Here is a 12,329-nt window from a genome sequence, read left to right as displayed (position 1 = left end):
CTTATGTGAACCTTGACTTCCGTCTTCCCCCCCTTTTCTTGTATCTTTCAACCCAATAAAAATACTAATAACATGAATAAACATATTTTAAAAACTTACGGACTCTGCTTCAGGAGATGCTTGCACCGCCGGGCTTGCGTGTGCTGCGGGGGCTGGTGGTGGTGCAGGTGCTGATGGGGCTGGGGCCGCTGCATGCGCCGCTGTTGGGAAAAAATTAATACTGAGCGCAATACCACTTCAATTTGAGTTGTGCAATTTCACATGTGCGAATGTTTTGTTTTGTTTTTTTTTTTAAACTGTAAACCCTGTCGTAAGTAAAAACAAAAAAAAACAAAAAAAACAACACTTTAAAAACTAATATAACATATGTTAACAACATACTATGTGGAACACTCACCTCGGTCCCTCCGCACTTGTTGTTGGAGGCTGGTGAGGAGGTCTCTTGAGCGAAAGCGCAGATCCGCCAGTTTTTTCCTTATTTGCGTTGTGGTGCGCTCAACTCCGAAACGGCGTAACAGTCCTCGCCTGATCCTCCGCAACACAGCCCGCTTGTGTCTCATGGGGTGTGCATGCGCCTGTCCACACGCATAATCGCGCCTCTCCATCTCCTGTACCAGGAAACGCATTTCGGCCTCCCCCCAAGGTGTAGCTCTCTACCAGCCATAGCTTCCTGTTTTGCTTTCACTACGCAGCAGGGATGCCCACATGTACGTCATTACGTCACAACGTTTTCGCGCCTCTTTTGGTGACGCTATTGCGTAATTTAAGTTATGGTACTACTGCGCGCTTATCGGTGACGCTATAGCGTCCACTTAAGGGCGGTTATAAAATGGCGTCTTAACGCCGATGCTACAGTGCTGATACTGTGTCGCAGGGCCATGTCCCCTTTTTTTTTTTATTTTTCTTTTAAAAACCAGAAACACTTTGTAAAGTAGTAACTATTTGAATTTATTGTTGTCTTTATCACACAAGAATGAAATAAACATGTTAAATATACACTTTTGCTGTCTAGATTTGATGCTGCCAAGTAACAGCACCAGGCCCATTAAAATATTGGCAGTATTGGTCCCTGCAGGTCTTTGCATCATCACGGTTTCTTCCCCTTGCCAGTGCTTGAAGTCCAGGTACTGCGGGATCATTGTCGCGCCACCCACCAAGAAGAACCTGACCATTTGTAGTGTCAGAGTCCACAAAGGCAGGCGGAGTGTAATAATTCGCATCGCGGCGCCGCAGAAAATTGTGCAGCACGCAACAAGCCATAACGACCGAGTCAATGGATTCCAACTTTAGGTTTATGGGTGTGTGGAAAATCCGAAAGCGGCTGGCCACGATGCCAAACGCATTCTCCACAACCCTTCGTGCCCTTGACAAACGGTAGTTAAATATCCGTGTTTGCTCCGTCACACTTTTTTGGGGGTACGGTTTCAGCAGATTGGCATGCAGCGGGAAGGCTTCATCACCGACAAAAACAAAGTTGAGGTTGCCGGTTGTCTCTGTGTTGGGAGGCAGGTTCAGGTCACATTTATTCAATCGCTCTCCAAAAAGTGTATGTTCTAACACTCCATCTGAAACCCTGCCGTTCATGCCTACATCAACATTTATGAACTCGTAGTTTGCATTAACAAGGGCCATAAGGATTACACTAAAATAGCCCTTATAATTGTAAAAATAGGATCCACTTTTCGGCGGTTGGGTGATCCTCACATGTTTACCATCCAAAGCCCCCCCACAGTTTGGGAACTGCCAAAGCCTCTGAAAATCAGAGGCAATATTTTTCCACTCCGCCTCTGTTTTTGGAAACTGGATGTAGCTCCTGAGGCTTTGAACTATGGCATTGCATGTTTCAGGAATCAAACTGCTGAGCAGTGACAAAGAAACGGCAGAAGAAAATTGCAGATCTTTCAGTGATCGTCCGGTGGCCAGGAATCTCAGCGTCACGGTCAATCGTTCGTCTACCGGCACAGCAGCTCGCATTTTGGTATTTCTCCTTTCAATCAATGGCGTCACCCTGGCTAGTAAAAATTTGAAAGAGTCCTCCGACATCCGCAGATAGTTCTTGAAATCCTGAGGATTGTTCTCCTGCAGTTCTCTTACGAGCTGCATGTGTGAGAATTCGGACCTCTTCGCCAGCCACTCTGGTCCACATGCGCCGCTTTCTTTTGGACCGCCTCTCTTGCATCAGTGCCTCTTCATGTAGCCGACCAGCCTCCAACACCAAAGCAGCAGCCACAATAGCACGCTCTGCGCCGTTCATGATATACAAACTGCAAAATAAAATCATTAGACGATTTGGTAACAAGAGCTTCAATTGTAGAAAGCCAACAAAATAATCAATAAAAGTATTACTCTACAAAACACCTTGCATGGTACTATTTAAATACATACCTGGCAAACAGAGTTGTTCTTTGATGAATAAAATGAATCCACAAATAAAAGCGCAATAGCGATTGCAATAGGGACGCCGAAGCAACCGCGTTGTGAAAGCCGTTTAAATATAAACGCTGTAGCGACTCACACTGGAACGTTGAAGCCAAACTGGTTAACATCCACTATGCATGGGAACAAAGTGTTGAATGAGGCGCTCCAGCGTTGTCTTTTATACCTTTGTCAGATACATTTCGCACATTGTGAGCGCTGTAAAGACCAATAGGGTAGAGGAGGCGTGGCCGGTAAGTCACGCCTGTGTCGCTGAGCCCTGCGTCGCTATCGACGTCGCTCGTCGTTTTTAAGCTTCAAACACAACGATAATTACTGGACAGCGGGACGCCAGCGATGGAAAAATGTACCTGCACATTCGAGCACGATCAGCGATAGCCGACGGGGGGGGGGGGGGGTCCGGTCGCCGCTACATTTCACACTTGGCGAGATCGCTAGCGTGATCGCTGTCGCGTCACAATATCGGTGACGCTTGAGCGATATCGCTAGCGATCTCGCTTAGTGTAAAACCCCCTTGAGACTCTTCAATGGAAGGTTGCCTGGAGATATACAATGAATCATGAATTAGAAAATAAGCATATTAAATTATTACAATAAAACATTAAATATATGTAGATACATACCTTGTAGATGGTTTATCAGGAATGATGCAACCACGTCTCTTCAAAGAGTCTGCAAAGAACTCCTGAGGGTCAGAAAAGCGACTTTTTCTGAAATTCAGATCCTGATATGAAACAATACTCAAAGATGCCAGCAGCTTATGCATGTTTTGCCTTGCTTCTATCACAGCTTCAGTGATCTCAGCATCGGTCGCTCTTTTCATGCAAACTCTGCGAAGATGCACTGACAACTTCTCTTGATGTTTCATGCAGATCTTGCAGATGAGCAGGCTATGACTCTCTTTCTTGATGGAAGACATTGCTCTACAGGGAATCGGTAATGTTGGTCTGTACAGCTCAAATCTTGGTCAAGACTGAACTGTGAGCCTGGAATCTGTATGCTTTATATACAGTTCAAGTGACTGAGGTGTCATGGTATTTATTTTGAAACAGACACATATGTATATCAAAGAGGGTAGGCCGGAGCCAGCCATACAATGTACTATTGACACACCTGAACATTGCAACAGTAGCACAATTCAAATGTAACATTTGGATTTCAAACTTTTATTTGCTTTTCACACTCATATAGACAAATACTGGCCAGCATTTACTTCTTTAAACTTGTGCTTTAACTGCTAACACCCAGACACTCATATCAGGTGTGAAACTAGGCCATTGAACCACTCCACTGCTCTAGTCCATTAAACACCTTTATTTACCCCCCAGCTGTATCACCACCTGGCCCATTCATATTGTGAGCCCACTGACACTATAATTGGAGCCATACATATCAGGTATGAAATCAGGGCATTCATGCACCCCACTAATGATGAGTCACATGTTAGTCAAACATTTACATTTCTTAATTAAAAGACTTTTCAGGGAGTAATCTCTTTGGTCAAGGTATGGCCACTTTCTGTATATAAGTCAGGTTCTGAGAACACTTTTTCAGATCACTTTTGGAAATCTGACTCTCAGGTCTTTCTGATACTGGTGTCTGCTAATTTTTCAGTTTTTTTGTCCTCTTGTCGGTTGACTCCAGCAACTTTTTTGAAAGTTTTACTCAACTCTAGACACATCGTAAACAGATATGGAATCAACAGTGTAAGTATATTGATTTTTCATAATTCTTTGCTTACCAATGTCATGCATAATTCTTTCTAAGTAGTTGAAATTCCTTTCTTATTTATTTTGAAACAGGCACAATAAGACTCCAATGACCTGCCCTATCTGTTTTAAAACAGATAATATCCTGTCTACTCACTTGCGCAGAAAATGCATGAAGTACCGCAGCGAAGATGAAATAAAGGCAACACTTGCTAAAGCAAGAAATAACTTGGCAGCCGTAGCTTCCAAAGGAATCGCCATTGACTAGAGAGGTTTCCAACCTGGTGTGTGATGGGAAATGTCTGGATAGTGTCCTTAATTTCCTTGAGGGTCGTGGATTTGTAATCTACAATAAGCCTCTTGTGCCAAGGTTTGTCATATAGAATCTATAATGTTTCCCTTTTATAACAAGTAAAAAAAATGATTAATAATAATTTGTGCATTTGGTCATTTCAGGAATAACGGTTTCAAAAGCACAGAAGAATCAAGCATCCTGGAAAGAGAACATACTGTTGGTCAAGAAGATGTTCCATGCAGAGAACAAATTAACCCTGGATGTAAGAAGAAATGGTAAGTAACATTCTACCTCCAAGATTCATTCATATCTACAAATAGATTTGTGTGTACATAGAAATGGTTATAGTCTTTTACAAATGTCTGAATAAAAAGTTCAGTATAAAACACATAGGCACTCCTATGCAAAGGACATCAAGGTTTATTAGACATAATGTTAAAATGGGGTAGAGGTGAACGGACAAATACAATTTTTTAAATTCTTTAGTTTTTTTTTCCCCATTTTAAGTTCCCATCTATTATATCAGGAGTGGGGAACCTTGGTCTTCCAGCTGTTATAAAACTACAACTCCCAGCATGCCCTAGCAACTTGCAGCAGTTGAGGCATGCTGCGAATTGTAGTTCTCCCACAGCTGGAGGGCGAGGGTTCCCCACCCCTGAACTATATTAATCCCTTCCCTCTTCAGCAACTTTTTTTTTGATATATTACATTGCATTTTCATGATGACAGGTTCCTTTTAAAGTGTAAAAAGTAGTATCTACAGAACTTTTCATTTTCGGATCATATCATAGCTACATAGGAAAAATGTAAAGATGTGCATAACTGATGCAGACAGACATCTTTTAACCATTCATGCATTTGTTTTAAATGTACCTTTAACTTGTTTCTTATTCTGTGACAGCCCACAAACATGCAATACTGGTATTACAAATCAAGAGGAAGATGTTATCAGGATAATGGATTCGGATGAAAAAGACACTTATGAAAAAATAATTGAAGAAACAGGAATGGCATCTAAATGTGAACCTAAAGAAGAGGACGAAGAAAAAGAAAATTCATCATTGGAGACAAAAGCAAGTGAACCCAAGATTTTATGGAGCAACCCCTTGAGGAAAAAAATGGCAGATTCTAACATGTATATGAAGCACTCCCTGAGGACAGAACTTCTTTCCGGCTTTGTAAACTACCTTTCAAATACCCTATCCGTCCAACGGCACAAACAGGAGGTAAGAAAGCTAGTTTTCATACAAATAAGATAGCACCAATAATCCTCCACCCCTATATACTGCAGGACAGCCAGTCATTTTATATCTGGGATCACCATGGATATACACAGACTGGTTGTACTGCCATATATAGAGGTATAACCCATTACTCTCCACCCCTATATACTGCAGTGCAGCTAGTCAGTGTTTATTCATGGTAATCATTTATATATGAACTGGTTGTACTGCCACATATTGGGGCATCACAGATCACTCTTCACCCCTACATATTGCAGGGCAGCTAGTCAGTGTATATCCATGATCATCATTGGTATACATGGACTGAATGCACTGCAGTATATAGGGGTAGCAATGATTACCCTCCACCCCTGTATACTGCAGTGCAGCTAGTCAGTATATATCCATGATCATCATTGGTATACATGGACTGAATGCACTGCAGTATATAGGGGTAGCAATGATTACCCTCCACCCCTGTATACTGCAGTGCAGCTAGTCAGTATATATCCATGATCATCATTGGTATACATGGACTGAATGCACTGCAGTATATAGGGGTAGCAATGATTACCCTCCACCCCTGTATACTGCAGTGCAGCTAGTCAGTGTATATCCATGATCATCATTGGTATACATGGACTGAATGCACTGCAGTATATAGGGGTAGCAATGATTACCCTCCACCCCTGTATACTGCAGTGCAGCTAGTCAGTGTATATCCATGATCATCATTGGTATACATGGACTGAATGCACTGCAGTATATAGGGGTAGCAATGATTACCCTCCACCCCTGTATACTGCAGTGCAGCTAGTCAGTGTATATCCATGATCATCATTGGTATATATGGACTGAATGCACTGCAGTATATAGGGGTAGCAATGATTACCCTCCACCCCTGTATACTGCAGTGCAGCTAGTCAGTGTATATATCCATGATCATCATTGGTATACATGGACTGAATGCACTGCAGTATATAGGGGTAGCAATGATTACCCTCCACCCCTGTATACTGCAGTGCAGCTAGTCAGTGTATATCCATGATCATCATTGGTATACATGGACTGAATGCACTGCAGTATATAGGGGTAGCAATGATTACCCTCCACCCCTGTATACTGCAGTGCAGCTAGTCAGTGTATATCCATGATCATCATTGGTATATATGGACTGAATGCACTGCAGTATATAGGGGTAGCAATGATTACCCTCCACCCCTGTATACTGCAGTGCAGCTAGTCAGTATATATCCATGATCATCATTGGTATACATGGACTGAATGCACTGCAGTATATAGGGGTAGCAATGATTACCCTCCACCCCTGTATACTGCAGTGCAGCTAGTCAGTATATATCCATGATCATCATTGGTATACATGGACTGAATGCACTGCAGTATATAGGGGTAGCAATGATTACCCTCCACCCCTGTATACTGCAGTGCAGCTAGTCAGTGTATATCCATGATCATCATTGGTATACATGGACTGAATGCACTGCAGTATATAGGGGTAGCAATGATTACCCTCCACCCCTGTATACTGCAGTGCAGCTAGTCAGTGTATATCCATGATCATCATTGGTATACATGGACTGAATGCACTGCAGTATATAGGGGTAGCAATGATTACCCTCCACCCCTGTATACTGCAGTGCAGCTAGTCAGTATATATCCACGATCCTGTGATATATATATACATATATCAGTAAATTATGATGGGGTGACCATACTTTGCATTGGGGCCTTTAAGCCATGGTTTCATTATTATTAATTATATTTTAAATTATCATTTTCAGGCCGAGAATGTTGCTCGTTTCCTGTATTTTATCGACAATGATAAGCCATCAATGGAATTTGTTTTTAACATCCATAAGACTAATGAATATTTTTCAAAGCTTCTGGAAATTGGCAACACTCAGACTGTCTTCAATTATCTAAAAAGTTTGAAGCGGTTTCTTGATTATATGAAGAACTCCACTGATCTCCTATACAAAGACAAGAAGGTGTATGATGCACTTTGTATCTTCGTTGATCAACTGGGTGTGTTCCAAAAGAGGATCAGCAAAGGAATATCTAAAGAAAATGTCGCAAAGAAGTAAAAAAAACTGGTCTAAAACACATTTTTTAATTAAGTTTTCATTCATTCAATATCCGTTCTCATTCATATTTCTTTTCACAGACAGAAATGTTTGAGAGAAGGAACTCAAGACACCAAACCAGCTAGAAAACATCCTGATAGTTGCAAAACCTACTTTTATGCACGTTTTATGCACGCTGGCAAAAGAAGGGGAAAATCTACGTATGGACGAAAAATTGACAATTCTTCAGTATTTGGAAGCGCTTATCATTGTCAGAAAGCTGCAGAGGCCTGGTGTTGTTCAGCATATGACAGTTAATAGCTTTGTATTGCTTTATGTAAATGAGTAATGTAGGGTTGTGTTTTTTAAATTAATGCATGTTATTTTTTGATCTTACAGGTCGATGAGTGGAAAGATAGAATACCTAAATCGGATCATGTAGGTATTACTGTGTATGAGCACAAGACAGCGGCAAATCAGGTTGCAACAGTAATTTTTAACTAAAGAAGAGGAAAGTGTAAGTATATTACAGCTCTGTATGCCTTTCTCTCTCTGTGCCTCCCTCTCTCTCGGTCTTTATTTTATATATTTATTTTCCATTCCAGTGGTTTGATATCTACTTTGAAAAAGTGAGGCCCACATTCTTAAAGCCAAACAAGGAAAATAACAGATTTTTTATTTCATCAACGGGGTAAAAAAAAAATCTACAATATTTCAAATGATATTGCAAGACTTCATACCAAGTACATATTTTCAAATAGAAACTATTAGTTAATAAGTCTACATGATCATAATAAAATGATTAACTTAATTTTCTTTTATTATACAGATTTGGATTGAAGCCAGTAACCAGCCAGATAGCGAGACGGATGGCAGAAACATTTGTCGCCGCAAATTGTAAAGAGAGCACTGATAAAGATCACTTTTCAAAGTATCTGGCACATAGCAACAGTACTGCAGAGCGTGTTTATCGGGAAAACACAATGGACATGCTGATCAGAGCATCAAACTTGACCAGAAAAATTCAAGAGGAGGCTTCAACATCAACGCAAGTATCTGAATAGTTGTGTGGTAGTCTCCAGCCTTGTTGCATCAGGTTGACTATTTTTATGTGATCTGTTACTAAAACATTTATATTTTACAGCGCTGCAATGGAAGTGGATAACGTGAATGAGAAAGATAAAGACACTTGTCATCCTGCTTTGCCGAGTTCCAAGGAAGAAGAATTTAAAAGATTTGAAATAAAATATCCTCTAACTTTAGAGAAGGAGTCACCATCGCTAAAAAAAAAAAAAATGTAGGGAAGCATCTGAAACGCATGGGCAACACATTTATGATCGGTGGAGGAAGATACAGCACAGAATGCGTGTGGACTATATTATCGGTAAGATGTTCAAATACCATGCATCGTGCGCGCCAAAATCCGAAAAGTTTGATTTTGGCGCGCACGGCGCACCGTCAAAAGTGCGCAGCGCAGGTCAAAGCGCAACTAGCGCACGGCCTGCGCACGATCTGCGCACCCTATGCTAAAGATAGGGTGCGCCGATCGCAGGCGCCGCTGTCCGCTAGGAGGCGGCGCTACAAGCAAGGGGCGGGCACGCCGGGCAGAGAGCCGGCTCGGGGGCGGAGCTACCCCCGGCCGTGCGTGCGCTTAAAAAGCACTAATGTGAAACCAGCCTTAGACACATTGGCAGACGTGATGGTTGTTTGTCTAAAGGACCTCTAAGGAAATGTGTAGGCCTACCTCTTTTTAATTTAAAACCCTGCCTACTGATAAGGAAGACTAATGGAAAAGATTCCCACCTCTATTTTGCAGCTGCATTTGCTATTGAGTCTTTTACTCATATGTGTCTAGTTGCTTTGCTGCTAAGAAAGCTGCCAAACTATTGATTAATTCTTAATTTGTTTTGCTATTTTTCTATCATTTTGCCTTATTTTGATCACTGGACTTGGATATTTCAGTCATCTGCCTTTCTATTGCCAGCCTGAGGAGATAAATTCATATTTTTTTCAAAGGCTTACCTTTGGGACACCAAGTTCAAGCTACAGCCATGGAGCCTGCTTCCAAAGTGTAAGTTTCTTTACATAAAGCATATATGAGGTTTTATTAAACGTGTTAAGCACCCAGCTCCATGCTAGGGTATGTCCAGTCAATGACTTCTAGGGGGTTAGTGTCATTTATTGGGACATCTTATGGCTAAATTTGAGAATGCACTTTGTGGTCCTATGAAAAACTGTCTATTTTAATTTATAAACTCTAACCCTCTTGTATAACAGGCACAATAGAACTCCAATGACATGTCCATTCTGCCTCAGTCCCGAAAAAATACTCTCTACACATCTGCGCAGAAAGTGCATGAAATTCAACTCAGGTGAGGAGATAAAAGCCGTTTTGGCACAGGCCAAGAAAGCCCTTGTCAATATTGCTTCAAAAGGCACCATCCTAGATTATCAAGAAATCATGTCTCTTGGATCCTTGGACAATGTTGCACCCTTTCTGGAGACCAGAGGATTTGTAATAGTGAACAAACCAACTGTGGCCAGGTATGTTCTTTCACTGTCCTTGTTAGTCTTATCTCCAGAGCCAACCTTAGGTCAGTTGGAAGAGTGTCTTTTATACTCCAACCCCCAAATCTATCCCACCCTACCAATCATCTAATATATAAAGCTCAAAGTGTATGTGTGTGTATGTATGTATGTATGTATGTATGTATGTATGTATGTAATGGGTGACTATGGGATGGAGGATGTGTGATGAGTATATGGGCACTGGACTATGGGATAGAGGATATGTATGACGGGTATATGGGCACGGGACTATGGGATGGAGGATATGTATGATGGGTATATGGGCACTCTACTATGGGATGGATGATGTGTGATGGGTATATGGGCACTGGACTATGGGATGGAGGATGTGTATGATGGGTATATGGGCACTCTACTATGGGATGGATGATGTGTGATGGGTATATGGGCACTCTACTATGGGATGGAGGATGTGTGATGGGTATATGGGCACGGGACTATGGGATGGTGGATATGTATGATAGGTATATGGGCATGGGCCTATGGGATGGTGGATATGTATGATAGGTATATGGGCATGGGCCTATGGGATCGTGGATATGTATGATGGGTATATGGGCATGGACCTATGGGATGGAGGATATGTGTGATGGGTATATAGGCATGGGCCTATGGGATGGAGGATATGTGTGATGGGTATATAGGCATGGGCCTATGGGATGGCGAATATGTATGATGGGTATATGGGCACGGGCCTATGGGATGGTGGATATGTATGATAGGTATATGGGCACGGGACTGTGGGATGGAGGATAATTATAATTTGTTGTAACTAACCACAGTTAGTTACTATGCCCAGGCAGCGCCAGGCTCTTCAGCTAGTAATTAATAAAATAAAAAATAGTTCTTATAATTTATGCTAGTGCCTTCACTAGTTCTTGTTTCACTCACTTGGCAACACGGACTTTCAACTCCCTCCAAAGGTTTTCTATAGGGTTGAGATCTGGAGACTGGCTAGGCCACTCCAGGACCTTGAAATGCTTCTTACGAAGCCACTCCTTCGTTGCCCTGGCGGTGTGCTTTGGATCATTGTCATGTTGAAAGACCCAGCCACGTTTCATCTTCAATGCCCTTGCTGATGGAAGGAGGTTTGCACTCAAAATCTCACGATACATGGCCCCATTCATTCTTTCATGTACCCGGATCAGTCGTCCTGGCCCCTTTGCAGAGAAACAGCCCCAAAGCATGATGTTTCCACCACCATGCTTTACAGTAGGTATGGTGTTTGATGGATGCAACTCAGTATTCTTTTTCCTCCAAACACGACAAGTTGTGTTTCTACCAAACAGTTCCAGTTTGGTTTCATCAGACCAGAGGACATTCTCCCAAAACTCCTCTGGATCATCCAAATGCTCTCTAGCAAACTTCAGACAGGCCCGGACATGTACAGGCTTAAGCAGTGGGACACGTCTGGCACTGCAGGATCTGAGTCCATGGTGGCGTAGTGTGTTACTTATGGTAGGCCTTGTTACATTGGTCCCAGCTCTCTGCAGTTCATTCACAGGTCCCCCCGCGTGGTTCTGGGATTTTTGCTCACCGTTCTTGTGATCATTCTGACCCCACGGGGTGGGATTTTGCGTGGAGCACCAGATCGAGGGAGATTATCAGTGGTCTTGTATGTCTTCCATTTTCTAATTATTGCTCCCACAGTTGATTTCTTCACTCCAAGCTGGTTGGCTATTGCAGATTCAGTCTTCCCAGCCTGGTGCAGGGCTACAATTTTGTTTCTGGTGTCCTTTGACAGCTCTTTGGTCTTCACCATAGTGGAGTTTGGAGTCAGACTGTTTGAGGGTGTGCACAGGTGTCTTTTTATACTGATAACAAGTTTAAACAGGTGCCATTACTACAGGTAATAAGTGGAGGAAAGAGGAGACTCTTAAAGAAGTTACAGGTCTGTGAGAGCCAGAAATCTTGATTGCTTGTTTCTGACCAAATACTTATTTTCCACCATAATATGCAAATAAAATGAAAAAAAAACAGACAATGTGATTTT

This window comes from Dendrobates tinctorius, unplaced genomic scaffold, assembly GCF_039654945.1.
Source record: "Dendrobates tinctorius isolate UK_male_01 unplaced genomic scaffold, ASM3965494v1 ptg000192l, whole genome shotgun sequence".
NCBI classification, from domain to species: Eukaryota; Metazoa; Chordata; class Amphibia; order Anura; family Dendrobatidae; genus Dendrobates; species Dendrobates tinctorius.
The sequence above is the reverse complement of the archived record's forward strand: the minus strand, read 5'-3'. Positions refer to the sequence as shown.